The sequence below is a fragment of the Anabrus simplex genome, chromosome 10 (assembly GCF_040414725.1).
Source record: "Anabrus simplex isolate iqAnaSimp1 chromosome 10, ASM4041472v1, whole genome shotgun sequence".
In the NCBI taxonomy this organism is placed as follows: domain Eukaryota; kingdom Metazoa; phylum Arthropoda; class Insecta; order Orthoptera; family Tettigoniidae; genus Anabrus; species Anabrus simplex.
The window spans coordinates 57,340,383-57,365,916 of NC_090274.1; the positions used below are offsets into that span (position 1 = coordinate 57,340,383).

The 25,534-nt window shown below is 42.3% G+C and overlaps 1 non-coding gene across 1 annotated transcript; it reads right to left on the reverse strand.

Annotated features, from left to right (window-relative positions):
- Nucleotides 1–1,831: 1,831 nt before the first annotated feature.
- LOC136882504 (U6 spliceosomal RNA) lies at nucleotides 1,832–1,938 on the reverse strand. The gene has a single exon (XR_010861206.1). It is a non-coding gene; the product is annotated as a U6 spliceosomal RNA (small nuclear RNA).
- Between the last annotated feature and the right edge of the window lie 23,596 nt (nucleotides 1,939–25,534).

Here is a 25,534-nt window from a genome sequence, read left to right on the forward strand (position 1 = left end):
TGGTGGTCTTCTTCACAATACGAACAGTTCTAACTAAAAGAAACCACTTTGCCCTTTGCGAAAATAAAATGATCGTATATCTCCCGCCAATAGCCATCCATCAACGGCTGCTAATATCAGATGGTGTAGTAGTCAGTGTGATTAGCTGCCACCCCGGAGGCCCGGGTTCGATTCCCAGCTCTGCCACCAAATTTGAAAAGTTTTTTTCGCTAGTTGCTTTACGTCGCACCGACACAGATAGGTCTTATAGCGACGATGGGACAGGAAAGGCTTAGGAATGAGAAGGAAGCGGCCGTGGCCTTAATTAAAGTACAGCCCCAGCATTTGCCTGGTGAAAATGGGAAACCACGGAAAACCAGCTTCAGGTCTGCCGACAGTAGGGTTCGAACCTACTATCTCCCGGATGATAATAATAATAATAATAATAACAATAATAATAATAATAATAATAATAATAATACAATTAATAATTAATATAATATTATAATATTATTATTACTATTACTATTATTATTATTACTATTATTATTATTACTATTATTATTATTATTATTATTATTATTATTATTATTATTATTATTATTATTATTATTATTATTATTATTATTATTATTATTAAAGTCTTCAACTAATACCTAGCAGACAAGCAGATATTTTCTGTTGCAGGCTACTACCATAATTATGAAATTGCGCTGTGTTGACAGTCGGTCAAAACTTTTGAGGACTCATAATATCAAGGAAGGATTTCTTTTCTAAATCTCTCATCCATAACCGTTCTCTCACATACACACCCACAGTATTATCAGCTCAGTTCGTTAGAACAGCTGTTACAGACAATGAATAACATGAGGAGGGCATGCAGCCATCACGTGTTTATAAGGTTATCGATATTTAAGCCGCACTGACAAGCTTATAATACAGTAGTTAGTCACTTGTAGAGCAAGGCCGTAACAGGTTCGATAATCGAGACAAGAAATCGATAATTTAGTTGATTTATTTCATTATTTCTGTAAGTACGCTGAGTCGAACGAGTTTCTACTGAAATATGGACTCTGAAATGTAACGCCATTAAGAGAATGAATGCCTTCGGGATGTAGGTTTTCCGAAGGATGTTACGGATCTCGTGAACTGACCACGGCTCCAAACCTGTCGTACTCAGGGAACTAATATTGATGTGTACAATCAAGAAAAGAAATACAGCCTACCTTGGCATATTATGAGGAACGATACCTGCAACCTACTAAAATTGATCTACAGGCAGGGTATAATTGACGGACGTCGAGGTTGCGGTCCTCTTGCCTGAGGAACTTACAGGACTACATTTGCGTAGAGTGATGAATAGACCTCGGATTTTAGGCAAAAACATACATACATACATACATACATACATACATACATACATACATACATACACACATACATAATATAGACCGTTATGCCTTTCAGCGTTCAGCCTGAAAACCTCTGTGAATTTACTAAACGTCGCCACAATCCTCTAGGACCTGGGGAAGGTTACCATTCTCCTCCCCAAAGGGGAGGGGCGGGCCAACTAGAAGGTGACGCCTTCTCTCTGGCCAGGAGATTCGGCGGGTTTGGTGTATTATAGGAGTTTGTGAGAGGGGGGATGGGGCTTTGATTCGGTGAAGGAGTGGGGAAGGGGTCTCGACCTCTTGGCTAAGTGATTTATTGAATTCCTAGTTTGTACAGCTGAATTTCGATTTTCATGGTTTTGTGTTTTTACATTTGCTTTTACACGGTTACTACACAGAGTTACTGTTGATCTTTTACAATTTACATTTGATAGTATGTCCATATCCCCCTTTTTTTTAAAAAAAAAGTGTAACGCTTCACGATTTTGCGTGTCATCCTTGCGCAGGGGCCATGCTAATCTTCTCTGTATCGTTCCAATTTTAGTATATGTACCGCCGAAGCGAGTACTACAATCCTCTATTTGCAACTAGTGTTGTGGCCTCATTTAGTTCTATACCTCTTATCTTTAAATCGTTAGAAACTGAGTCTAACCATCATCGCCTTGGTCTCCCTGTACCCCTCTTACCCCCAATAACAGAGTCCATTATTCTCTTAGGTAACCTATCTTCCTCCATTCGCCTCACATGACCCTACGACCGAAACCGGTTTATGCGTACAGCTTCATCCATCGACTTCATTCCTAACTTAGCCTTTATTGTCTCATTCCGAGTAACTTACCCTCCTGCCATTGTTCCCACCGGTTTGTACCAGCCATCATTCTCGCTACTGTCATGGTGTGGGTTACTGTATTCACGTCCTAGTTCGTGAACCATGGGCAACAGCTGAGTGGCCTAGCAAGTGGTCCTGAGAGTCGGGATACCAGTAACTACGGAATGAGTGTGGGCATCTCGGACATATTCTGAGTCATGGCCCTCCTTGTGCTCAGGCGGCTAGGACTATGCAATCCACCAGCGGCCTCTAAACCCGTTAGAGGAGAGATCCTCACTTGGACTATCTGTAAGTAGGGTAGTATCCTGCTTCACGAGTTTACCGAGCTCAGAACATTTTAAGATAACTTAAAATGAAATCTTATTTATACGTTTCATGCATGGTGGTCCTCTAGCGCCTAAAAATGTCTAAATTGACGTAAGAACCTATATTTGTCTATATTCCTCTAATTCCTATTTTTCTTTTACCTAAATCAATTTATTCCAAGAAGCTAGCATTGTTTGCCGACTAGTTTTCAGTATCTTCAAATACTTTTCAAACAAAATCTTAAAATTAATGGGGAATCTGTAAATCATATTCAGGGGAGTCCTTTCCTTAAGAACATTCCGCAGTGTAATCAATCAATCATTACTGATCTGCATTTAGGATAGTCACCCAGTGGCAGATTCCCTGTCTGTTGTTTTCCTGGCCTTTTCTTAAATGATTGCAAAGAAACTGGAAATTTATTGAATATCACTTTTGGTAAGTTATTCTAATCCCTAACTCCCCTTCATATAAACAAATATTTGCCTCAATTTGCCCTCTTGAATTCCAACTTTATTTTCATATTGTGATCTTTCCTACTTTTAAAGACACCACTCAAACTTATTCGTCTACTAACGTCATTCCACGCCATCTCTCCACCGACAGTTCAGAACATACCACTCAGTCGAGCAGCTCGTCTCATTTCTCCCAAGTCTTCCCAGCGCACACTTTGCAGCATTGTAACGCTACTGTTTTGTCGGAAATCACCCAGAACAAATCGAGTTGTTTTTCTTTGGATTTTTTTTCCCAGTTCTTGAATCAAGAAATCCTAGCGAGGGATATTTAGTTGGGGTTTTATCAGACAGTTACATGCCCTCTCTTTTACATCCTTACTATAACCCCTAAATACCCTCATAACCACATGCAGAGTTAATAATAATAATGTTATTTGTTTTACGTCCCACTAACTACTTTTACGGTCTTCGGAGACGCTGAGGTGCCGGAATTTAGTCCCACAGAAGTTCTTTTACGTCCCAGTAAATCTACCGACACGAGGCTGTCGTATTTGAGCACCTTCAAATATCACCGGACTGAGCCAGGATCGAACCTGCCAAGTTGGGGTCAGAAGGCCAGCGCCTTAACCGTCTGAGCCACTCAGCCCGGCAACATGCAGAGTTCAGTACCCTTTATTTACAATCATATTTATGTGATTACCCAAATGAAGATCTTTCCTTATATTAACACCTAGGTACTTACAGCGATCTCCATAAGGAACTTTCACTCCATCAACGCAGTAATTAAAACTGAGAGGACTTTTCCCATTTGTGAAACTCACAACCTGACTTTTAACCCCGTTTATCATCGTACCATTGCCTGCTGTCCATGTCATACCCGCAGTCTGTGTCACGAGAGAAAACAAGGAAGTGCTAGCTTCGAAGCCATTCTTCAAGTAGTGCCTTTTCCATCACTGAAGGTTGACCACAATCACAGCGAAGTCCGCACGATGTTCGTCTGTCCTCATCAGTCTACTGGAATCTAGTTATGTCCAGTTCCGTAAGTTCCTCAGCCAAGACCGCGATCTCTACGACCATCAATTTTACCCTGCATGATCAACAGGACTCGGAAGTTACGGAAAAGTCCTTTTTTTTTTCTCGAGTTCGAAGACGAGGCCCAACATAGTGATGGGATAATCGAATACTTTTAATAATCGAAATGCCTCCATCCGATTATTTAAATAATCGAATAAAATAATCGAATGAGCGTCAAATACCATCCAGTTGTCCGGCTCCATGGCTAAATGGTTAGCGTGCTGGCCTTTGGTCACAGGGGTCCCGGGTTCGATTCCCGGCAGGGTCAGGAATTTTAACCATCGTTGGTTAATTTCGCTGGCACGGAGGCTGGGTGTATATATCGTCTTCATCATTTCATCCTCATCACGACGCACAGGTCGCCTACGGGTGTGAAATCGAAAGACCCGCATCTGGCGAGCCGAACTTGTCCTCGGACACTCCCGGCACTTAAAGCCATACGCCATTTCATTTCATCATACAGTTGTAGTTTTTTTTTTTTTTTTTTTTTTTTTGCTAATGGCTTTACATCGCACCGACACAGATAGGTCTTATGGCGACGATTGGAGAGGAAAGGCCTAGGAGTGGGAAGGAAGCGGCCGTGGCCTTAATTAATTTTCCTGGTGTGAAAATGGGAAACCACGGAAAACCATCTTCAGGACTGCCGACAGTGGGGTTCGAACCTACTATCTCCCGAATACTGGATACTGGCCGCACTTAAGCGACTGCAGATATCAAGGTCAGTAGTAAAAAGGGGTAGGCCGTTCTATTTCATTTTAGCCTGATACTATTATGGATAATAAAAAGAGAAATGTCACAACAAAACATGATATATACATGTGCGTGTGTGTGACGCAGTTGTCGGCTTTAGATAAGGTTTGGAAAATTCATATCGATGCAATTCAGATTTCAATTCCATTCTGTTGGCAGTTCTAGCTGAAGAGTTGAGTTCCCTCCTTGCTCCTCACCCCCATAAAACAAAGTGTCAATAAGGGTTCCACAGATAGTAATAATGCTTTTAAAAAACCAGTGTTATAAAATTATGTGCAAGATAAGTGAAATGTTCAAAGGGGGAAATTTTGATGTGTTTTTGAACAAGGAGATCCTTCAAGTATGAACTCTTAACAAGCGTTGATGTGAAGAGAGGTTTATCAACGTTTTGCACTTTGCCGTCTGAAAACCAACGATCATTTACACCAAAGAACCCGGAGATGACTATTGTGATATACTGCAAAGCCAACTGAGGTAAGGTTTCCGAATTCCAATCTCTGTAACCCTAGTGTGGTTAAGTCGAATATGATTCCACTTATACTACAACTTGTGACAATAAAGTTCGGTGAATGAAGTCAGAACGGTCGAGCCGGCAACACTGGCGACACGCAACGCTGCATCTGCATAGCAGCAGGTTTTGACCACCTGCTCCCAACGTTGTTCAGTTGAGGATCATATGTGTGCCGTTTAAGACCTGTTTGACACAGTGCGTATTTAGTGCGTTGGTTCTGAACTGCGAACAGGAACATGAACGACCAAAAGATTAATGTACAGTTTTGTTTTAAGCTTGGCAAGACACCGAAAGAAACGCATGCGATGCTGTTACGTGTTTATGAAGATCAAGCACTGTCCTTGAAGTGTGTGTACGAGTGGTTCGCCCATCTGCGAGGAGGCCGGGAAAGTGTTTCTGACAACCCCCGTAGCGGAAGACCGGCGACCGCCGTCAGTGACGAAAACATTGAGAAGGTGAGGACATTAATCACGAACGATCGGCGATTAACTGTGCGCATGACAGCGGATGAACTGCAGATTAACCGTAAATCCGTGCGGCAAAGAGATTTGACGATATTTCTGACATCCAACGAAACGTGACGAGGCTTTATAACACTATCCCAAAGGAAGCTTTCTTGCAAAGTTTCCACGACATGTACCGCGATCTCAGCAATTCATAGTTATGGGAGGGGACTATTTCGAAGGACAGTAAGGTCACTGTCGTGCATTGTTCATCTATGTTGATAGTACAGGACTATTCACCGAACTTTTGCCACAGGTTGTAATTTCGATTTCTTTCTCCAGAATGTCCATTGCGGGTTCGCTGAATTCATTCTAGGTAGAAAAGAAAATCTAAATTCTTCAAGTACTTTTTTTTTAACAAACACGGAATTCCTGTTTTTAAAATATGTTAATTTAAAAATATATAGCGTCTGAAAAAAGTGTTTCATTCACATACGTCTGCACTGTCCGGTCTAGAAAGCTAAGAATAACGACCGAGAGGATTCGTCGTGCTGACCATACGACATCTCGTAATCTGCATGTCTTAGGGCTGAACAGCGGTCGCTTGGTAGGCCAAGTACCTTCAGGGCTGTAGTGCCATGGGTTTTTGAAATATTTTTCCTTCATTAAATATGTAATTAAAACTATAATTGTGAATGAATTTGTATCGTATTTTACGTCCTTTTGGCAGTTTTAGATCCTTTTTTGAATATTTTAAGTTTTTTGCATGTCTTTTTTAGGCAATTTACAGGTCCTCAAATTCCGAGCCCTAGTGATCAATTTAACTAGGATGTACTTATCATTCCTCATAATATACCCAAGATTTTCTCTTCTTGATTGTACGCACCAACATTCGGTCCCTCCTCATGCGTTTGAGTACGGCCGCACTGGAGACGTGGTCAGTCCAGGGGATCCGTAACATTCTTCGGAACTCCCACATCTCGAAGGCATTTATTCTCCTTCTGGGGTTACATTTCAAAGTCCATGTTTTAGCGCCGTACAGAAGCATACATAGATCTGACGAAATTGGGACGTGTCTTCAAGGTGAGGCTTCTGTCACATAGTAGATTTCTCATTTTCAGAAAGCTAGTACGAGACATTTCTATTCGTACAAGGATGTCTAAATCCGGGTCTAAGTCCTCAGTGATCGAGCTGCCAAGGTACTTAAGCTTCCGCACCTGTTCAACTGGTTTCCCGTCTTTAATTAAAAAGTGGTTACAGGAGTTTCCCCACTTCACATTGGAAGGTAAAATTATATTCTGTGAAATTTGTAGCAGAGAGGTGAGTGATATTTGTTTTATATTTCATCATCATCATCATCATCAACTAGAATCTCAATGTGGCGGGGAAAATGTCAACATTTGAGAGAATGGATGGTTCCAAAGGAAGAACTTTCTCCTGGACATTCTGAAAAGTGGACAACATGGAAGGTTCTCAATCGATTACGCTCCAGTACCACGAGATGCAAGACCAACCTACAGAAATGGGGCCTTCCTGTGGAGACAGTTTACTACAAGTGTGGTACTAAGCAGACCAACGAGCATCTTCTACTGTGTCCTTCTTCTCCAGCCACTTGTACCATTAAAGATCTAATGAGGGCAACTCCAAATGCGCTTGTCGTGGCCAATTTTTGGTCAACCAGTGTTTAAAATTTCCTCTGTTTAATTTTTGTCTCGTTTACTTTGTACTTCTGACACGATAAATAAATAAATAAATAAATAAATAAATAAATAAATAAATAAATAAATAAATAAATAAATAAATAAATAAATAAATAAATAAATAAATAAATAAATAAATAAATAAATAAATAAATAAATAAATAAATAATTCAATCAATCAATCATCATCTGGAGCAGTTTCCAACCACAGGCTGGGTCTGCTTGGATTATAAGCCTCTCCATCGTTTTCTGTCCATCCACCACTTTTTTTTTCTCTCACTGCCGTCTAGTTCCCTCCTCTTGCCTCGATGCACTTCTGTACACTTCTAACAACCTGTCCCTCGGTCTTCCTCTACGTCTCCTTCCCTTCAACTCCATTTCTTCTTCTTTTTTTTGCTACTGGCTTTACGTCGCATCGACACAGATAGGTCTTATGGCGACGATCGGACAGGAAAGGGCTAGGACTGGGAAGGAAGCGGCCGTGGCCTTAATTAAGGTAAATCCCCAGCATTCGCCTGGTGTGAAAATGGGAAACCACGGAAAACCATCTTCAGGGCTGCCGACAGTGGGATTCGAACCCACTATCTCCCGAATACTGGATACTGGCCGCACTTAAGTGACTGCACAACTCCATTTCTAACATCTTTCTTGGTATCCTCTCTTCTCTCATTCTCTTAACATGTCCATACCACTGCAGCCAGGATTTTTCTATATTTTCCTGTAGGGGTACCTCATTTACCATCACCCGAACTCTCTCATTTCTTACTCAGCCCCCCCCCCCCTGTGGGTGGGGGCGGTAGAATAACACCCATTGTATCCCCTGCCTGTCGTAAGAGGTGACTAAAAGGGGCCCCAGGGGCTCTGAACTTGGGAGCGTGGGTTGGCGACCAGGGGGCCCTTAGGAGAGTCCTGGCATTGCTTCTACTTACTTGTGCCAGGCTCCTCGCTTTCATCTATCCTATCCGACCTCCATTGGTCAACTCTTGTTCTTTTCTGACCCCGACGGTATTAGGTTCCCGAGGCCTAGGGAGTCTTTCATTTCCTAGCCCTTCGTGGTCCTTGTCTCTCTTTGGCCGATACTTTCATATTTCGAATTGTCCGATCCCTTCCATTTTTCTCTCTGATTAGTGTTATATAGAGGATGGTTGCCTAGTTGTACTTCCTCTTAAAAAATAATCATCACCACCACTTATTTTGTCCGCTCATTTCCACTGCTTGTGTTTTACTTTTATCCTTCTCCTTCATCACCCACATTTCTGATCCATATGTCAAAATTGGCACAAAATAAGTCTTGTAGATAATTCCTTTACATCTCTGTGATACATCCCTGTTCCATATCAGTCCTCCCACACTCTTAAAGAATCCATTTGCACACCTTCCTCTTTCATTCATTTCCATCCTGTTTCCTCCATTTTCTTCAATTACACTTCCCAGGTATCTGAAGCTTTCAGCTCTTTTCAACTGCTCCCCTCCTAATGTCTACATAGTATTTTACAGCAAGACATTTCCCCCTAAAGAGGTAAATTATAATAAGTTTAGCTAAAATATTCTTTATTCTTTATTATTATTTTTCTCCAGATCACAGTAACCAAATACCCATTCGATCCACTGAATGAGAAAAATAACAATGTTCAACCTAAGCCACCAACTCCACAAACAGAAATTGACAAAACACATAGATAAATAATAATAAACAGAAATAGACAAAACAAACTACCAATAAAAATAATACTACCCGCAATAAATGATAATAGTTTTTTTTTTTTGCTAGGGGTTTTACGTCGCACCGACACAGATAGGTCTTATGGCGACGATGGGATAGGAAAGGCCTAGGAGTTGGAAGGAAGCGGCCGTGGCCTTAATTAAGGTACAGCCCCAGCATTTGCCTGGTGTGAAAATGGGAAACCACGGAAAACCATCTTCGGGCTGCCGATAGTGGGATTCGAACCTACTATCTCCCGGATGCAATGATAATAGTAGTGATCATCCCAAACGTACTCCTTGGACATGCCATGAAGCCCGTCGGATACCCCGGAAACGCGACCCCTAAAGATAAGGTCACCACAGTAGTCATCCTCGGTACCTTTATGCCACGTCCATCGTCTTCCCTAAATACTCCTACTACTGTCCGGCCGCGTCATCACCCCTGGTGAGAAGAAGGCCGCCTTCCCGATGGTGACACGACCGGCCCTATCCGTGAAGTCCTAATGAAGGCCTCACCAACCCTACCAGATGACAATGCCTTTTTTTTCCCTCACCATTCCGTTGCGGCCATCCCCGTGAAACTGGAGCCGCTCTCCTCCCGTCTATCTCATATCTCCCTTCTTTGACTTATTCGGAGTGGGCCCGTCCCACCCCGTCTTTTTACGGGTATGTCCTGCCCTCCCTTACCCATCCTTCCTTACCAGCTCCCACTATGCTTGAATAGTGAGATAAAAGCACCTGCTCTTTTGTATACAACCCACTATCCATAATAATAATTATCTTTAGCTAAAATAAAAATGGTTATTCTATTTGATAAATACCTATTAACATACGTAAAATTGAAGCAGCCTAAACTATATATTTTAGAACCTATTTTTTCACATTTGAAAGCCTATTTTAGGCTCCTAAATATTCGTGGTCTACAACTGATGAGAACAGCCGAACATCGTGCAGACTTCGCTGCGATTGTGGCCAACCTCCAGTACAAATGGAGAAGACACTGCAAGAAGAAGATAGGCGTGAACTCCGCATTTGCAAGACAGCCTCCTTAGAAACATTGATTCCGTCGTACCTAAACTCACACTGAGCAATAAGAAAGGAACGCTCTAAGAGAGCAAAGGTCTGCCTTCCCGTCACAGAAATAATCTGTACACAACGTAGAAAGCGGTACCAGAAAGAGGGAAATAAAGCAAATAACATCGGCTATGCGACTCTGGTAATCACTAAACCCCGGATTTTTATGCAGTAACAAGTTAGATTGCAAACTAATTTGCTTGGTAGGAATTGTCGGCTACCCGCTCTTCCATAATGTAGCAAGAGTAACATAAATTATAGGGGTTCTGATGGGCAGTACCCCTAATGTTTACGCAAACCCCATACCATAGTCGTCGTGAATGTAGACTATACTTGCTACTCGCTTCTGTAAGTTTGCATTCTAACCTATCAATGCATAAAAATCCGGGCCCTAGTAATCACATCTCACGAGTGCCACCACTCCTGTTTCATTGCAAATCGCAGGTCTGGATTTGGTATCAGTCATCCATTACTTACTAGTATCCCTCACACCTCGGTCACTTTTATATCGTCAAAGCAAGGCGTGAGACTGAAGCAAGTCAATGAAGGTAACAAATTTGTTCTAGCCCACACCAGAAAATATTTTTGTATATGAATATGTCTTATGACTTGGGGGGGGGGGGGGAGGTCATCCGAATAAAGTGATGCTACAAAATGTAGGACGGAAGTGACGTCACATTGGTTGTTGCCTTGGTCGCCAAAGATGCTGCGGCTACAAGTTAAATTCCTTTGTCTTGGTGTCCTCCCCTCCTCTAAACCACTATTCCCCACACACTTACCAACCTGGTCCAGACCCTTCTGCTCTCCACCATCTACATCTTAAGCAGACCCTACACGATCAATAAAACTGTCAGTACCGAAAAATATTGACAGTAATACTGATCGCGTGTGGACTGGAATGATGGAATGAAGGCCAGTACTGAAGCAGATCCGGATTTCCTGATCTGCGAGCGTCAGTACTGTAGAGTGGTGGGGATACTGACAGTTATACTGACCGTGTGAGTGCGCTTGTCATTATTTCTGTCACTATCAACGGAGCAGCGGTGGACGACAAATGCGTTTCTCACCAAGGCCAAGTAGAGGTGCTTGTGGAACCGTGAAGTAGGCCTATTGCAAAAGTTTATCGAGCTATATGAAACGCTGCCAGAATAAACGTACGCTACTTAACACAATACTTTACATGTTTCCACAACTGCTGTACTGGTGGAAACCGGTGACATTATAGCGGAAAACTTTAAATTTCAAAATTTATACCAGTTGTAAGATACCTCACTGTCACCGCTAATCTCTCTGCCACCGATAAACAGCACTGCATGTTTGTAATTTGCCTTATTACAAAAGGCTCTACCATTCGTAGTAATTGTGTTTCCCTCAACACAATATACCGAAGCAGAAGATTATTAGAGCTATCTCCGAATGCGTGAGGGTACTTTTGCGAAATTACTACGAATGGTAGAGCCTTTTGTAATAAGGCAAATTACAAACATGCGGTGCTGTTTATCGGTGGCAGAGAGATTAGCGGTGACAGTGAGGTATCTTACAACTGGTATAAATTTTGAAGATTTAAAGTTTTCCGCTCTAATGTCACCAGTTTCCATCAGTACAGCAGTTGTGGAAACATGTAAAGTATTGTTTATTCTGGCAGCGTTTCATATAGTTCGATACACTTTTGCAATACCGGTAGGCCTACTTGACGGTTCCACAAGCACATCTACTTGGCCTTGGTGAGAAACGCATTTGTCGTCGTCCACCGCTTCTCCGTTGATACTGACAGAAATAATGACAAGCGCACTCACACGGTCAGTATAACTGTCAGTATCCCCACCACTCTACAGTACTGACGCTCGCAGATCAGGAAATCCGGATCTGCTTCAGTACTGGCCTTCATTCCATCATTCCGGTTCACACGCGATCAGTATTACTGTCAATATTTTTCGGTACTGACAGTTTTATTGATCGTGTAGGGTCTGCTTAACATACTTTCTCCCCATCTCCTATCTCAAGTACCCGCCATGCCCAGCCGACAACTCTTAATACCCTAACCCGCCAGTCAAGTATCATACCCGCCAAGATTCACCGCTGTGCCAACTTCTCTCCCTATTACTCACTGCCTTTCCCCACTCAAATCACTACTAACTCTTCCGACAGTTAAGCAACATCGGGCGCGGTCACCAACTGGATTGATGACCACCTCCCTTGCTCTACTCACATAGGCTTTTAGCCGTCATGAATAACCTGCCCACTCCCATATCGGGTAACTATGATATCCATGGACACTGTCATCAGTGATCCAAGGCCACCTTTTCTCACCCCTCTGGGGTGCAGGTCACATTCTGACCGATTCGATTTTCTCACAAGGTACCACCACCGTCTACAACCATCCTGTTACAGCGCTACAACTCCCATGGGTGGACTTTATTCCCACTATTCGACAACAAATTCGTCACAAATGGTCTACGGAATGGGAAACATTTCTACTGCACACAGGTAGAGCTTATGCTTTCGTACAACCCAACATGCCTCCTAAGCCATGGTATTACAAGTTTCATCGGTCACGAGGTCTAACATTTTCAGTAATCCGAATCATGTATTATTCCCTTCACATCTACATCGCATAGGAGTTTTGGATTCACCACGCTGTCGATGTCAGTATGCGGAGGATGGAGATCTCAACCGCATTTTGTTTAAGTGTGGCCTTTATGATGCTTCTCGAAGCCATTTTCTACCTGAATTATGTTATCTACAAGTGCCGTTCCCGATCAGCTCTGCATTGGTGTTGCACGGTGACAACAATTTAGTTCTCAATGCTGTAATGGACTTTTCTGGGAATCGCGGATATTAGAATTTGACTTTGTGCTCATCGCATTGTTGCCAGTGTTTTGTTTGTCCTCTCAGAAGAGTAATTAGTGTGGTGTTATGCACTTGAAGAATGTACACAATTTGGTTTTCATTTCTTATATGTACTTTGCGCTGACAATATTTATATTTTTGTATGTGTGCTGTGAGTGTTCCTTGTTCATGGAGGATGACCAAATGTTGATGCAATAAAGGTCAATTAAATACATCAATAAAAATACCTTTGTCGTAGAGTTGCAGTTCTACTTGTTTAACACAGAGTTTCATTCAATGAAAGACATATTAGTGACTATTGCTTTTCGCAAAGAGAAAAGTTCATTTTTTTTTCTTGTTTTACAATTTGTTCTACGTCGCGCCGACAAATATAGGTCTTCAGGCGACGATGGGATACGGAAGGGCTAGGAGGGGGAAAGAAGCGGCCGTGGCCTTAATTAAGGTACAGCCCCAACATTTACCTGGTATGAAAATGGGAACCATGGAAAACCATCTTCAGGGCTGCCGACAGTGGGATTCGAACCCACTATCTCCCGAATGCAAGCTCACAGCTGCACTCTGTGAACATTACAGTACGTCTCTCCAGCAAAGGTACTGCAGCAGCATTCTCCCAGAAAGGTTACGAGGTACATGAAGAGGTGTCATGTGTTGCTGAAGGTGGAAGCAACCGGAGAATAGATATAATCGCAACTGACTGAGAAAAAGACTTAGCATAAATATTCTGGACCCTACCATTGGATGTGAGGTCGACTCACGTCAGCCAGCAGAAGTAGGCGCGGAGAAGCGAACCATCTATGAACCAACCATTAGCTACTTTAAAGAATCATACAACATTTCTTGTATAAGGATCGTAAGACTTTTCATCGGAGCAAGAGGAACCATATAAAAATTCTTAGTTGAGTTTTTCAAAAGTGTGGGCATTCGCAAGAATCTGCAGTGTGATTTAGCCGTCTTGGCCGAATCCCCCCAAATTATTAGAAATCACCTCTATAGTACTGCATACGAGAGGGATTAACTCCAGAAAACTTTTCATGGTTACACATACATTCAATATTCAAGTGTTATTTTATATATTTAGTCAGGTTTAGGCAGCCTGTCATTGTAGGAAGGGGCTGCCTGGCCGAGGCAGCTAAGAATCTGCTCAGGTAGCTGATAGCTCCAAACGTTCAAATTTTCACTTCTTAACACTTGCTTTCCCCAACGCAGAAGTAGCAATTTTGAAACACATAAGAAGGAAAGGAGTATTTTTCTGACGCCTTGAAGCGTACAATACGAGACAGATAATTTCCATGCTTAAGGAGGATGGCGATCGCCATGAAGACACGAGTTAATGACACTTAATGACATGATAATTGCCGAGCAGAGCCATCCATAATGACACAAGACATTTATTTAACATTCATTTCCTGTATTGATTTGCATTTCTGCCTCACTTTACATCATACTTCACAGTCTCTTCCAGACCTTCACCAGCAGCTGCCATGGAGGAGGAAGGTCCTCTTCAAATTTTAAATACTGCCTAAATTTCTAATAATTGATTGTTTATCAATTATTAACTCTAAGTGTTAAAGAAAAACAGTTCTAAAATGATATTACTGCCAACAGAAAATAAAGAAATATAATTTAGAACATACCTTTTAACAGATATCGTAAGTTTTTAAGATAAAACATCCTCTGGTGGATTTTTGTCTTGTTAACAGTTTGAAGTGATCGGAATGTGAAAGTGTACATAGTGTGATAACACCAGAGGTTATGCACAATTTGTGCGTATTTCAATAAACAATAAAAGATCAAACACATTTCCGCAATATAAACTTTCTTAAAACACATCCACCTATTCAATTCTCTTGTCAACTAATCAGCTACAATAAATAGTTTACTTAATATTATTACATGCATCAATTCGTATTTTTACAAACTGCTGTTACAATGTACAGACGTGCCAACTATCAAAAGTCAAAAATCAGGAGACTACGGCGTATCGCGATATGTTACCACCCATCTATGATGAAGCAACTTAAAGTGTTAAAGAAAAACAGTTCTAAAATAACATTACTGCCAACAGAAAATAAAGAAATATAATTTAGAACATACCTTTTAAGCGATATCGTAAGCTCTGGTGGATTTTGTCTTGTAAACAGTTTGAATCCGCCTCTGTGGTGTAGTGGTTAGTGTGATTAGCTGCCACCCCCGGAGGCCCGGGTTCGATTAACGGCTCTGCCACGAAATTTGAAAAGTGGTACGAGGGCTGGAACGGGGTCAACTCAGCCTCGGGACGTTAACTGAGTACAGGTGGGTTCGATTCCCACCTCAGCCATCCTGGAAGTAGTTCTCTGTGGTTTCCCACTTCTCTTCCAGGCAAATGCCGGGATGGTCCGACCTAAAGGCCACGGCCGCTTCCTTCCCACTTCCTTGTCTATCCCTTCCAATCTTCCCATCCCCCCGCAAGGCCCCTGTTCAGCATAGCAGGTGAGGCCGCCTGGGCGAGGTACTGGCCATCCTCCCCAGTTGTATCCCCGACCCAGAGTCTGACGCTCCAGGACACTGCCCTTGAAGCGGAAGAGGTGGGTTCGTTCGCTGAGTCCGAGGGAAAAACCGACCCTGGAGGGTAAACTGATAAAGAAGAAGAGTTTGAAGTGATCGGAATGTGAAAGTGTACATAGTGTGGCAACACCAGACACACAATATACTACTCTATTATATAATTTCTCTTATTTAATTGTTTATTTATACTGCATGTATTTGAACACACGACTCTTCATCGTAACTGCCTTCAAACTGTTCAAAAATTCTGACCTAAAATATCTGCTCAAAGCACTTGCCTTGCGCAATAACTTTTAAGGTTTCTTTAAGGGCTCTTTTTCTGGATATATTGCTCTGAATTGTGCTTTTGTCACAGTAAACATGGTAAAAGTGTGTCACAGTCAGCACTGCTATGTGGACATGATAAAATATAAAGCATTTCATTAGATATCCTATTTCAGATCACGACGAGCGGATCGCATTTGCCCTGCCAATGCCTACCGAAAATCAATTCTCTCCAGCTACTTAAAGAATGAGGGAAAATATGTTTTTTTAAAAACAATAAACAAGTCTGCTCTCGAAATCAGTACATAGTCTCTGCGATCAGGAAAGTGGGGGTAAAGCTAAGGGTGTATTCTGCCCGAAGGCAGGTCCGAACCTCCGCAGATGAGTGCTTTAGCCAGAGTTTACGTACGGCACGGTGGCCAGTTCCTTTCCGCTCCTCCATTCCCTTACCCCCACCAACAGCGCGTGGCAACCCATCCAAATCTTGACCACGCCCAATGCTGCTTAACTTCGGAGATCTCACGAATCCGGTGTTTCAAAACGGCTACAACCGTTGGCAAAGTGGTGAGAAGAACAAAAAATCGGGAGTCTCCCGCTTAAATCGGGGGAGTTGGCAGGTCTGCAATTAGCTTTAGGTCGCGCCGACACTGATACGTTTTACGGTGACGATAGGATGGGAAGGGTTAGCAATAAGAAAGAAGCGACCGTGTACTTAATTAAGGTACAGCCCCAGTATTTGCCTGGTGTGAAAATGGGAAACCAATGAAAACCATCTTCAGAGCTGCTGGCATTGGGGTTCGAACCCACTATCTCCCGAATGCAAGCTGATAGCTGCGTGACCCAAACCGCGCAGCCTTATGGGGTCATCCTCAGCAATTAGGCACCTTAATCTGCACCTTAATCAATTTATATGAACAATTATTTAACTCTCCTACTTTCAACTAGTTGGCAAAGTACCCACGAACTACTGTGGACATAGTCAAAGCATTACGATTAAGCCCATCTGGAGGCCATGATCATTAAGGCGTTGAAGTTCAAAGGGCTTGACACCGTGATTAGCTGGTTCGACTCCCATGGGTCGAAAACATTTTCACCGTCAGAATGTTGGCCGACACGGTAGGGGAGGTGGTGGTATATAATTTCTAATCCCTAGACTGCGTGCCAAAAGCCTGGATTAAATTCCAAACCTCTCTGCAGTGCTCATATTGAGTGAGGACATACGATACTGTTGATGGCGATTCGTCCGTCGGATGGAGACGTTAAGCCTTGAGTGGACCCCTTGGTGCTATTCGACAGGAGTAGGCTATGTGCCGGCACCGGGGTTCACCCTCTTCTTTCGTACTATCAATAAATCATTCATTTCATCTCATAATCCTTCTGATGAGGCTGACATCAAGAAGGGAATCCGGTCATAAAAACCCGCCACGACAGATTCATCTCACCTCATACCCTACCCCATAGAGAAACGGGACAAGTGTTGGACAAACATAACGATTACGTGAATTAATTCAAGAAGGTCCGCCGCTATGGTGTAGTGGTTAGTGTGATTAGCTGCTACCCCCGGAGGCCCGGGTTCGATTCCCGGCTCTGCCACGAAATTTGAAAAAGTGGTACGAGGGCTGGAACGGGGTCCATTCAGCCTCGGAAGGTCAACTGAATAGAGGTGGGTTCGATTCTCACCTCAGCCATTCTGGAAGTGGTTTTCCGTGGTTACCCACTTCTCCTCCAGGCAAATGCCGGGATGGTACCTAACTTAAGGCCACGGCCGCTTCCTTCCCTCTTCCTTGTCTATTCCTTCCAATCTTCCCATCCCCTCCAAAGGCCCCTGTTCAGCATAGCAGGTGAGACGGCCTGGGCGAGGTACTGGTCATCCTCCCTTGTTGTACCCCGACCCAGAGTCTGAAGCTCCAGGACACTGCCCTTGAGGCAGTAGAGGTGGGATCCCTCGCTGAGTCCGAGGGAAAAATCGACCCTGGAGGGTAAACAGATAAAAAAAGAAGAATTCAAGAGGTAAATTAAAAATATTGCTTCGGAGTACTATATAAACATGGCATAAGGAACAGTTGTTCCAGTATATGAATATTACTCTGATAATAATTGTCAAAATAAGCCATGTTACGAATTTTTCCGTAATACTGAGGATTATGCCGCGTCTCCCCAATATTATTGGCAAGTTCTAGGTAAAAAAAAAAATTAAAAATGAAGTGGCGTATGGCTTTTAGTGCCGGACTGTCCGAGGACAAGTTCGGCTCGCCAGATGCAGGTCTTTTGATTTGACTCCCGTACGCGACCTGCGCGTCGTGATGAGGATGAAATGATGATGAAGGCGACATATACACCCAGCGAAATTAACCAATTATGGTTAAAATTCCCGACCCTGCCGGGAATCGAACCCGGGACCCCTGTGACCAAAGGTCAGCACGCTAACCATTTAGCCACGGAGCCGGACAAGTTCTAGGTTATGAGAAGTTAAAATATAAATTAACATATATGATTTTTTCAACTCGAAATGCATCCTTACTGCGTTGTGTTGTCTGAGTCATCAGTCCATAGACTGGTTCGATGCAGCTCTCCCTGCCATCCTATCCTATGCTAACCTTTTTATTTCTACGTAACTACTGCATCCTACATCTGCTCTAATATGTTTGTGATATTCATACCTTGGTCTACCCCTACCGCTCTTACCACATACAGTTCCGTCAAAAACCAACTGTGTAAGTTCTGGGTGTCTTAAAATGTGTCGTATCATTCTATCTCTTCTTATGTCCGACTCATTGGCTGAACGGTCAGCGTACTGGCCTTCGGTTCAGAAGGTCCCGGATTCGATTCCCGGCCAGGTCGGGGATTTTAACCTTAATTGGTTACTTCCTACGGCGCGGGGGCTGGGTGTATGTGTTGTCTTCATCCTCATTTCATCCTCATCACGACGCGCAGGTCGCCTACGGATGTCAAATAGAAAGACCTGCACCTGGCGAGTCGAACCCGTCCTGGGATATCCCGACATTAAAAGCCATACGACATTTCATTTCATTTCATCTCTTCTTATGGTGAAATTTAGCCAAATCGATCGCCTCTCACCAATTCGATTCAGTATCTCTTAATTCGTGGTTCGATCTATTCATCTGACCTTCAGCATTTTTCTGTAACACCACATTTCAAAAGCTTCTATTCTCTTTCTTTCTGAGTTAGTTATCGCCCATGTTTCTCTTCCACATAGAACCACGCTCCAGACTGAAGTCTTCAAAAACATCTTTCTAATTCCTATATCAATGTTCGAGGTGAACAAATTTCTTTTCTTAAAGACCTTCCTTGCTTGTGCTATTCTACATTTTATTTCCACCTTACTTCTGCCATAGCTAGTTAGTTTACTACCCAAGTAACAATACTCGTCTACTTCCTTTAAGACTTCATTTTCTAATCTAATATTTCCTGCATCTCCTGACTTCCTTCAACTGCACTCCATTACTTTTGTTTTAGACTCTGTCCATACCATTCAGCAATTTCTTCAGATCGCGTATGGAAGCAAAATAAATCTGAACTGCACAATACTTGTACAACATAGTATACTCAAATCAACAGGAGCAGTCTACATTGTAAAATAAAATTTACGAAGTGTTAAATCTGATGTTAATGTCGTCACCAGAGAGGCTGGTAATTTATGGTGCACAGTTCAAAGAGTAAAAGGTAACAACTTGTATATGGATACTAAAAGAACACTCACGCTATGGTATTATAACTCACGAATTAATATTTAATACTGCATGGCATGTGTTCAACACAGACAGAGTCACGGCATGATTCTGACGTCACATCATGACATGACATACTTGATATGATGTATCAACCAAATACAGTTCTTACTGCATTTCCCCTTTCGGGAAGTAATACATAAAATCAGGTCCATAAATGTTTAATTTCTTTAGACAGCATTAACAGCAGACGTTGACTTCGATGGATGGCATAACATTCTCCATGTTGAAATTCTAAGTTCCCATGAAGGGAATTAGATTTTTTTCCACCAATAGAGCATATCAAAAATCAGATCAAAAATTAGATGGATGGCTTTTCCGGCGTTTGCTCCATCCATCTAATTTTTTATCTGATTTTTTATATGCTCTATTGGTGGAAAAGAATCTAATTCCCTTCATGGGAACTTAGAATTTCCATTTGGAATTGCTAGGCGGGCATTGGTTCCATTGTGGAGTTTTATCTCCCGTATGCAGTTATCAGACTGTGCTTCATAAATAAGCTTCTGATAAGTTCACCTGCATACACCCCAGCGTCAATGGATAAGGTCTGACACATCCCACTCTGAAGAGTCTAGTGTCAGACCTAAGACGAAACGCTGGTTAATAGAGCAAACGCCGGAAAAGCCATCCATCTAATTTTTGATCTGATTCTCCATGTTCCCTCAAATTCTGGAATCTTGAAGTTAGTTTACAAAGAATAGCATGTGCAAAGTTATCCAACTCTCCAGCTACTTTCCGCCAATATTCATTTGTTTCATTTTCAGGGCATGAAGGCAACAGGAAATTAACTACAACAATACATTGTGTATAAAATTACTTTTAGATGTTTGAAGTATTCTGATTATTTAATACCGTCAATATTAGAAAGCGGTAGTTTATATAACAAGGCAAAAGAAGTCCTAGTCCTTGGCTGAATGGTCAGCGCAGTGCTCTGCGGTTCAGAGGGCCCCGGGTTCAATTTACGGCCGGGTCGGAGATCTTAATCTTAGATGGTTAATTCCCTTGGCTCGGGGACTGGAGTTTGTGCTGTCCCCAACATCCCTACAACTCTCACACCATACATAATACTATCCTCCATCACAATAACACTCAGTTACCTACACATGGCAGATTCCGCCCACACTCATCGGAGGGTCTGCCTTACAAGGGCTGCACCCGGCTAGAAATAGCCATACCGAGCTCGATAGCTGCAGTCGCTTAAGTGCGGCCCGTATCCAGTATTCGGGAGATAGTAGGTTCGAATCCCACTATCGGCAGCCCTGAAGATGGTTTTCCGTGGTTTCCCATTTTCACACCAGGCAAATGCTGGGGCTGTACCTTAATTAAAGCCGCGGCCGCTTTCTTCCCACTGCTAGCCCTTCCCTGTCCCATCGTCGCCATAAGACCTATCTGTGTCGATGCGACGTAAAGCAACTCGCAAGAAGAAATAGCCACACGAAATTATTATTATTATTATTATTATTATTATTATTATTATTATTATTATTATTATTAGGCAAAAGAAGACCAGGAGAAGGCCGCATTTCTTGGATTGATAATCTGAAACCTTGGTTCAACTGTTCCACTATTAAGCCGTTTTGCACTGCATCATTTAAAGCAAACATTTCTAGGATGGTAGCCGACCTCTTGAGATGGCATTTGAAGAAGAAAGAGAAGAAGATTATATAAATTTTGTGAAGCAGCAATGATGACTGTCATAAAATATAGAGGTATTTGCCAGTGATGCTTTCACGGCGCGTACTTATAGACATGACGCTGTATGGGCTTTTGGGCTTATGCCGTGTGAAGAAAATAAGGTGAAATTGTTTACGTTTCGCAGAGAACTGTGCTCTGTGTCATCAGAAGAAAATCTCGACTGTCCACGAGAACGGCTTCTTGACACGGCATAAGCCCAAAAGCCTATACAGCATCATGTCTATAGAGGTATTTTATTGTGTTATGTCGTAACCATAATACACAACAAAAGGAATATACGAACATATTTGTAAATTTAATGAGACCGGTCAAGTTGGCCGAGCGGTTAGGGGCGCGCAGCTGTGAGCTTGTATTCGGGAGATCGTGGGTTCGAACCCCACTGTCGGCAGCTCTGAAGATGGTTTTCCGTGGTTTCCCGTTTTCACACCAGGAAAATGCTGGGGCTGTACCTTAATTAAGGCCACGGCCTCTTTCTTGCGACTCCTAGTCATGTCCTGTCCCATCGTCGCCATAAGACCAATCTGTGTCGGTGCAACGTAAAGCCAATTGTAAAAAAAAAAAAGCATCAGTACTATTACATATTTTTATGAATATTAGATATTTAATTACATATTTCACTTATTTTAAAGCCTCCGTGGCGCAGGCGGCAGCGCGCCGCCTCTCACCTCCGGGTTCCGTGGTTCAAATCTCGGGCACTCCATGAGATTTGTGCTGGACAAAGCGGAGGCGTGATACGTTTTTCTCCGGGTACTCCGGTTTTCCCTGTCATCTTTCAATCCACCAACACTCTCCAATATCATTTCATTTCATCTGTCAGTCATTAACCATTGCCTCAGAGGAGTGCGATAGGCTTCGGCAGCCGGTACAATTCCTATCCTCGCCGCTAGATGGGGGCTTTATTAATTCCGATCCTGACCCGTCAAATAACTGGAAACCGGCTGTGGATTTTTTATGTAAAGCAAAAATGATGATTGTCATAAAATATAGAGGTAATTTATTGTGTCATGTCACAACCATAATACAGAACAAAAGGAATATGCGAACATATTTGTAAATTTAATGCGTTAGTACTATTACATATTTAACTACATATTTCACTGATATTTATTACATTTTTATGTACCGGTACTTTGATATTACATAAAATTTCGGGCCCTACTAATTGCAGTGCTTGAATAAAGCTGCGAAATGTGGCCAAGGCTTGACCTACCCAACAGGCCAGGAACTCGTAACTTAACACACAACCCCGTACTGACAACAGTTTGCTGAGTGTTGTAAAGTAGCTTACAGTAGGGTTTTAAACTGCTATGGTGCGCGACTACTCAAGGCTGTGATGTGAAGTACCGTTATAGATGTTATGGCATGAGGCTAGTCAAACAATACACTCCTTCTACAATTTAGAGATTGCTTATACTTACATAAACAGGCGCCTTAAGTTCAGGTTCCTTCTACAGGAACTAGTTTTTCATGGGGATGTGTTCGCATAAGCCTAATGCTTCGCATAATTTCCAGTTACAGAAACATATTTTACAGCACATCTGGGCTTCAAATATCCTTCGAGGTATTGAAAAATTCCAGTAATAGAACCTCGAGTTATACAAAACTAGCTGTTTTACTCGGGACGCAGCAGTAATCCCATCTATCGGAGATGAGTGGCAGCAGAAGAGACAAATCACATCAGGAACAATCAGGAGATACAATTGGTCAAAACTGCTTATTTCACATGTCTTGCGCAATAGAGGAGTACTATGGTATATATTAGTCCGGCCCCGCGGTGTAGGGGGCAACGCGTCCGCCTGTCACCCGGCGGCCCCGGGTTCGATTCCCGGACGGGTCAGGGGTTTTTAATTGTAAATAATTAATATCCCTGGCATGGGGACTGGCTGTTTGTGTCTACACTTCCGCAATTCCAATTACACGCAGGTTCATATCATATGGTGCAAGTAGGGGCAAAAGATCTTTATAGGTCGAAGCCCCGAACAAATAGCATTATTTAAAAAATGGTGTATATTATAATACGTATTTTCTCAAAACCCGACTGTTGCTATACGAGGCTACAAGTCACTTTGAAATTCTGTCACTAAATTACCAAAAAAGACTCCGAATCTAGCGACTAGTTACAATCGACTAGACTGATGTGAACCAACAGGAACATAGCACGCGAGAACGAGAGATTGACAAGGCTAAACATTACACATCTCTATTCCCTCACAGGAAGTGTGTGAGCGAGATGATCGGTCTCTGATAAGCCTTCCGAAAATAGTATGTACTCATGCTCCAGACGTGTGAATCAGTCGTGCACTTATATACCATTACTTAGCAAATTAATACATTGCATCAGGCGCCCACGCGATTATGCGAAATGCAATGCTATTTTTATCAAGTAATAATTAAAATTCGCCAGAATTGTCTCCAAATGGCTCCTAAAATCTCTAAAAAAAAGGTCACTCTGAAATTATGTCCCTAAATTACTACAAAAAGACTCCAAATCTAGCGACTAGTCTCTAGAATCGACTGGACTGATGTGAACGAACACGAACATAGCACGCGAAAACGAGAGATTGACAATCGATATAGTCGTCGCGATATACAGGTTTTAATAAACATCGCACATTCGCGCGCATTTCTCGTATTAATAAACATCGATATTTCATTTGAAAGTGGCAAATGAGCGAAGGACTTCCGGTCACTAGAGTACAAAGCTGGAATGGCGGGATTTGAAAACAAATGGTCTGAAGTTCACCAAAAAAATAAGCTAAAATCGGGATGAAATAATAGAATAATCGGGAGGCGGGAAAAACTGTCGAAAATCGGGAGTCTCCCGCCTAAATCGGGAAAGTTGGCAGGTATGCTTCATGCTTTCCAGGATCTTTGTATGGCTGCATTATGCAAATGTGAGGGGAAAATAGGTGCCATGATTTAAGCCACAACCATCGTATACTCACGTCTTGACTATCAATATACCTCTTCTTTCGATCACATTTCACCAATATTAGTGCACTAGAGAATATTAAATGAGCTGCCTATTTAGAGGCTGAGGATACTCGAACACTGTGAGAAGTGCTCAAACTCTGAATAACCAGGAAGTGTGCAGAGCTTCTTAACCCGCCAATGCACGGGTTGGGTCTGTGAGACCCATGCGCTGGTATTTCCAACATTTTCTGATAGACGGTGATAGCTGCATACTTCCAGCTTCTGCTACCTTCCTTTTATCACCGGTATAGTATTCCTGCAGACGAACATGGAAGTGATTGCTTTAGTACGTGAGCAGTGGTAAGTTAAAGTGCTCTGTGGGCCTGTGAGACCCAACCCGTGCAGTCGTGTAAGTTTTTTTTTTAAATCATAAGCATTTTAGTCTTTCCATGTTAACCGTGTACATAAAGAAGATTATAGGGTGATTATTACTTAGCGTCTTGTCCAAATCCGTCGTTTAGCTAGCCTGGCTGTCTTTCACCTTAGTTCCTTGGGTTTTAAGTACAGAGGTGAGACTGAAAATGGGTTGACCTGGACTAATCAGTTCGTTTCTTCGTAGGTCTAAGGAAAAGGAGTGTTATGATGTCAGCAATCCACGTGATATGGAACGAGTTGCCGCATTATTGGAGGAACCATTATCAGATGATGAAATTTACTGTGGTTTTCCTCTCGTCGATGCACAGCGATGATAAAACTATAGAAGTAGAAAAGGAAATAGGAAGCCTGTAATAGTCACATTCTATAATTCAGCTAAGGGTGGTGTAGGCTGTGTAGTCGAAAGGACGGCTCGAAACACCAGACGTTGGACAATGATGGTCTTCTATGCATTGCTGAATATTACAGGCTTTAACGCATATTTAATATTCAGAGCCAACAACCCTAACTCTCCAGACGCAAGGAACAGAATAATTTTTTTGAAGAAACTCTTGTTTCTTCTAACTGTCTCAAGATATCTTCATAAGAGCATTCGCGATACTGCAAGGAGGATATCTGGGTTGACGGCAGAAGCAGGACGTGAAAATACAGAAAATAAAAGAGGACGTCGTGCATACTGTAGAGTCAGAAAAGACCCGCTACTCGTGCTGTTTGTGCAGAAAGTTAATGTGTCATGAACTCTCCGTATTTGTGTGCAGTGAATGTAAAGCTGAAATGTGAATGTTCCAGTGAACATTCTGGATCGTGATGATTAGGTTATGATGATTTCATAAATTTTGATTTGATAAGTTCTGAATTTTGTGATCAAATA